Source organism: Biomphalaria glabrata, chromosome 6 (genome assembly GCF_947242115.1).
Source record: "Biomphalaria glabrata chromosome 6, xgBioGlab47.1, whole genome shotgun sequence".
NCBI classification, from domain to species: domain Eukaryota; kingdom Metazoa; phylum Mollusca; class Gastropoda; family Planorbidae; genus Biomphalaria; species Biomphalaria glabrata.
The window spans coordinates 19,642,103-19,648,622 of NC_074716.1; positions in this window are offsets into that span (position 1 = coordinate 19,642,103).

Sequence of the window (6,520 nt, forward strand, 5' to 3'; positions counted from 1 at the left end):
TTTAACTTAACACTAATAGTCCAATATTTAAACTACATGCTTACATATTACTTCCTAATGTGTCTTAAAACGAATAGATATTAATTAATAATATCGTTTTATCCCGTGCTTTTAAGAATGTGCGCTTATAATACTGTCTCTAATTCAGTCACAAGAAAACTGGCACTTGATTTCCAACATCAATTCGGTCCAACAACAAGTGGTGTTTATCCCATCTCCCATTTAGCTCGAGCCTGTCACACAAGTCCTGGGTTGGATCCCGATACTAAATGAAATATAGATGTTAAATGTTTTCTTGGAGGTTCAGCGAGTGCCTATTTAAATTATCCCGATAGCGGATTCCAGCGGTGGTTGATTTTGAAACCAATACGATGCCAATGCCCATACATTCTTATCGTATGACCTCAAAACCATCCATTTGATGTTTGTTTGTTTCTTTGTTTTCTTGCGGTGGTTGATTTTGAAACCAATACGATGCTAATGCCCATACATTCTCATCGTATGACCTCAAAACCATCCATTCGAAGTTTGTTTGTTTCTTTGTTTTCTTGCGGTGGTTGATTTTTGAAACCAATACGATGCATTGCCCCACACATTCACATTGTATGACCTTAAAACCAATCATTCGAATAACTTTTGTTGTTTTTTTAAGTTACGATCTTTACTTTGGAATGTCTTTGCATTTAGATTATTCATTTTTGTCACACACTAAATTTGTCTTATTGGCTGGAGAGGAGCCCATCAAGATGTTCTTGAACCCGGAGTACTAGTGTGATATTTACTTGTGTAGCAGGCAGTGGTTACGTCCTATAGTCCTCGCAGTACTGGAGAGATATTTACTTGTGTAGCAGGCAGTGGTTACGTCCTATGGTCCTCGCAGTACTGGAGAGATATTCACTTGTGTAGCAGGCAGTGGTTACGTCCTATAGTCCTCGCAGTACTGGTGTGATATTTACTGGTGTAGCAGGCAGTGGTTACGTCGTAGCCTATACATCTACAGTCTCTGGCCATCACCTAAATTAAAATTTAACCTAACAGTAATAGTCCAATATTTAAACTACATGCTTACATATTACTTTCTAATGTGTCTTAAAACGAATAGATATTAATTAATAATATCGTTTTATCCCGTGCTTTTAAGAATGTGCGCTTATAATTCTGTCTCTAATTCAGTCACAAGAAAACTGGCACTTGATTTCCAACATCAATTCGGTCCAACAACAAGCCGTGTTTATCCCATCTCCCATTTAGCTCGAGCCTGTCACACAATTCCTGGGTTGGATCCCGATACTAAATGAAATATAGATGTTAAATGTTTTCTTGGAGGTTCAGCGAGTGCCTATTTAAATTATCCCGATAGCGGATTCCAGCGGTGGTTGATTTTGAAACCAATACGATGCCAATGCCCATACATTCTCATCGTATGACCTCAAAACCATCCATTCGATGTTTGTTTGTTTCTTTGTTTTCTTGCGGTGGTTGATTTTGGAACCAATACGAAGCCAATGCCCCACACATTCACATTGTATGACCTCAAAACCAATCATTCGAATAACTTTTGTTATTTTTTTTTAAGTTACGATCTTTACATTGGAATGTCTTTGCATTTAGATTACTCATTTTTGTCACACACTAAATTTGTCTTATTGGCTGGAGAGGAGCCCATCAAGATGTTCTTGAACCCGGAGTACTAGTGTGATATTTACTTGTGTAGCAAGCAGTGGTTACGTCCTATAGTCCTCGCAGTACTGGAGAGATATTCACTTGTGTAGCAGGCAGTGGTTACGTCCTATAGTCCTCGCAGTACTGGTGTGATATTTACTTGTGTAGCAGGCAGTGGTTACGTCGTATACATCTACAGTCTCTGGCCATCACCTAAATTAAAATTTAACTTAACACTAATAGTCCAATATTTAAACTACATGCTTAAATATTACTTCCTAATGTGTCTTAAAACGAATAGATATTAATTAATAATATCGTTTTATCCCGTGCTTTTAAGAATGTGCGCTTATAATTCTGTCTCTAATTCAGTCACAAGAAAACTGGCACTTGATTTCCAACATCAATTCGGTCCAACAACAAGCCGTGTTTATCCCATCTCCCATTTAGCTCGAGCCTGTCACACAATTCCTGGGTTGGATCCCGATACTAAATGAAATATAGATGTTAAATGTTTTCTTGGAGGTTCAGCGAGTGCCTATTTAAATTATCCCGATAGCGGATTCCAGCGGTGGTTGATTTTGAAACCAATATGATGCCAATGCCCATACATTCTCATCGTATGACCTCAAAACCATCCATTTGATGTTTGTTTCTTTGTTTTCTTGCGGTGGTTGATTTTGAAACCAATACGATGCCAATGCCCATACATTCTCATCGTATGACCTCAAAACCATCCATTCGATGTTTGTTTGTTTCTTTGTTTTCTTGCGGTGGTTGATTTTGAAACCAATACGATGCCAATGCCCATACATTCTCATCGTATGACCTCAAAACCATCCATTCGAAGTTTGTTTGTTTCTTTGTTTTCTTGCGGTGGTTGATTTTTGAAACCAATACGATGCATTGCCCCACACATTCACATTGTATGACCTCAAAACCAATCATTCGAATAACTTCTGTTGTTTTTTTAAGTTACGATCTTTACATTGGAATGTCTTTGCATTTAGATTACTCATTTTTGACACACACTAAATTTGTCTTATTGGCTGGAGGGGGGCCCACCAAGATGCTCTTGAACCCGGGCCCACGGGTACCTTGCTACACCACTGTTGGTAGTGGTAGTTTTCTGCAGCCGTGACAAATGGTGCCCATTGCCTTGGCTATAATATCCTGTTGTTGATGTCTTTGTCAAGTACCACATCTAGACTATACATGTAGATCTCTATTATTACGACTCTATATATTATAGATTAGAACTAGATCTAGCTGCAAATTATCGCGATCCTTCATTTATCCTTATTACGTCTGATGCACTGTTGGGGCACCGCACAGGCCCGTTCATTCTTTTATGTTGTCTTCCCATCGCTTTCTCTGTCTGCACCTTCTTTACAAAGCTTATAGCCTACCAACACTCTCTGCACCTTCTTTACAAAGCTTATAGCCTACCAACACTCTCTGCACCTTCTTTACAAAGCTTATAGCCTACCAAAACTGTCTGCACCTTCTTTACAAAGCTTATAGCCTACCAAAACTCTCTGCACCTTCTTTACAAAGCTTATAGCCTACCAACACTCTCTGCACCTTCTTTACAAAGCTTATAGCCTACCAACTCTCTCTGCACCTTCTTTACAAAGCTTATAGCCTACCAACACTCTCTGCACCTTCTTTACAAAGCTTATAGCATACCAAAACTCTCTGCACCTTCTTTACAAAGCTTATAGCCTACCAACACTCTCTGCACCTTCTTTACAAAGCTTATAGCCTACCAACTCTCTCTGCACCTTCTTTACAAAGCTTATAGCCTACCAACACTCTCTGCACCTTCTTTACAAAGCTTATAGCATACCAAAACTCTCTGCACCTTCTTTACAAAGCTTATAGCCTACCAACACTCTCTGCACCTTCTTTACAAAGCTTATATCATACCAACACTCTCTGCACCTTCTTTACAAAGCTTATAGCCTACCAACACTCTCTGCACCTTCTTTACAAAGCTTATAGCCTACCAAAACTGTCTGCACCTTCTTTACAAAGCTTATAGCATACCAACACTCTCTGCACCTTCTTTACAAAGCTTATAGCCTACCAACACTCTCTGCACCTTCTTTACAAAGCTTATAGCCTACCAAAACTGTCTGCACCTTCTTTACAAAGCTTATATCATACCAACACTCTCTGCACCTTCTTTACAAAGCTTATAGTCTACCAACTCTCTCTGCACCTTCTTTACAAAGCTTATAGCCTACCAAAACTCTCTGCACCTTCTTTACAAAGCTTATAGCATACCAAAACTGTCTGCATCTTCTTTACAAAGCTAATACCAATTCTATCTGTCAAGTACAAACACGTTCATTTATTTCTCTTACTTCCCATTCTCGAATCTAGTTGAAAGTGTACACAACAGGCTACCGGTACTAAATGTAAAAAAACAAAACAAAAAACAAGGAAATGTTAATATTTTCGTAGGGAAAAATGACATTGTTTTTGTAGCTGGAGAGAGCCTAGCATTGAAATAGGTCAGACTTTTAAATATACCTTGATATTGTCGTATACAATACATTTTACTGCAAATATTGATAACTATAGCAGCAAAAAAAGTAAACAGATATTACGATTACAAAGAAAAATGTCCCCCTTTAGTATTAGCGAAAAGGCCTTGGCAATGTTTTATCATGCTCACATCTGTAGTACCTGGTATTTTAGGTTTCGATACCACTACCTGGTATGGTGACCTGAACGTTAAAAATAAAAATCATAAAATCCTAAATGCTGCTAGTAAGTTCATTGGTAAAAACTAAACCCATTTTGGCAACTTTCCCTTAGATAATACATCGGTTTTTGTTTTAAAGTATTTTTTTACAAAGCTCTATTTCAACTCACTCTGTATGTCTGTTAGTATGGGTGAAAGTTTGTACACGTGATTTCTCCCACACCCAATCTCGGATCATGCTGAAATTTTGCACAATTATTTCTTTTACTCGACAAAACAAGAATCAATAATAATAGAAAAAAAAAAGACAACTAACCATTCAGTTAATAAATTATTTTGTTTCATATCTCAAACAAGGGAAAGAAATTGTAATTGACAAATGTGGTGGTATAAGCTGAATTAGTCCCCTTTATAGTTCGTCATCCGAGTCTTTAGTGATCATAAACCTGAAAAATAGGACAAGTCTATAGAAACAATCTTCCATGTTCATAAGCTCTCCACTAGCCAAGTGGTTACTTAGCTTGAGAAGCAAGAGAAGGCTTGAGCCATGAGGTCAAATTAGGTCGTTCCCTCTATTTTTATTTTTTTATATTTTTATAAATGCTTTTTTTAAATTGTTAAATTTAATTACATAACAGATACAAAGTAACTGATTAAGTACGCTTAATTTTTAAGCTTTGTTTTTTTAAAGTATTTTGTAACTATATTTTTTTTTGTTATTTAAATGTTTTTCAAAGTATCCAATGTGGCCTATTCACACTCCTATTAAGAATGTTTAATGCAATCAAGCTTATCATGTAATGATTTCATTTCTGTATTAAGTTGTGGGTTTTGGTCTCCTCACACCTGGAACTGATTTTATTTTAATAATACAGGCATTGGTTATTTCAATAGTTTATAATTTGATTCCAATTTCTATTCTAACTCAAATCTCAATGTTATTTATGACTGTGTAATAGTTCATCTAGAAACTACTGACAGTTCACAGTGATTAGACAATGGAATAAAATGATTGATAAATAGCAATGTGGAAATAAATCTCATTAACCAAGTCAATGAAATCAAATGATTGAAAATGTTATAGCAACTGGACAATGCACACACAAAAAAAAAAAGTCTCAGTAACTAGGTCAATGAAACCAAATGCCTGATGATGATGTAGACAAATACAAATTATCTTCAGACACCAGGTCAATAAAATCATGTGTCTGATGCTATGAAAGAACTAAGACACTCAAATGAAATGATTAGGACAGGACTCTCATGAATGATCTTCTATATGATTTTACACACGCACACACTTTGAGGCTCATTGCTAGAAAACTGTGTGAGACGAGAACACAATTAATAAACTTTCTTGCCTGTTGTAATCATAAATGAATTTGTATTGTATTTATTCATTTGTTTATCTTATACAGAAAATAATATAGTTGACATTGAAGTAATGTACAAAGCTGTCTGTACAAAAGACAGGTGTACACCTGGCATATGTAAATAAAACAATTTGAAATACTAGCAAGGACTATACATATGCAAATTTTAAATTGGAAATTCATTTTGTCCATATTTCACAAAAAAAAAAAAAAAGTCAGTATTTAAAAAAAAATTATAGAATATAAGTGAGGAAAACCATACAGACATGAACTCATATATTTTCTTTGATTTGAACAACAAAGAAAATGAACTTTTAAATTGTGGAGAACTTTTTTTTTAATGCAAGTATTGCTGAACACTTTTTTTTTTCTTCTGGAATTTCATTGTCTTTAAGATAAACATTCTTCTTTCCCTCTTGTTTGAACTTTCACGGGATTCAAATCCTAAATATTCAGAATGAATTCTTACAAGTTCACTGGTCATTCATTAAAAAAGGGTGCCATATTATGGAGTGACCATTTTAAAACTTAATGAGATGAATTAAACAGAAATACAAATAAGTGAACCATTTGACCACTGAGCTAATATATGAAGTAACAACCACAGAAAATGAAAAGTTCACATGGAACACTAAGGATGGGTTCAATAAAAATGTGATGTGTGTATAGATATTCATATATAAATAGTTTTAAAAATGTGGAATGCAAAGGCTTGATTTAAAAAAGAAACAAAAAACTATGAAGCAGACAAATGGAATGACACAAGTCAGTA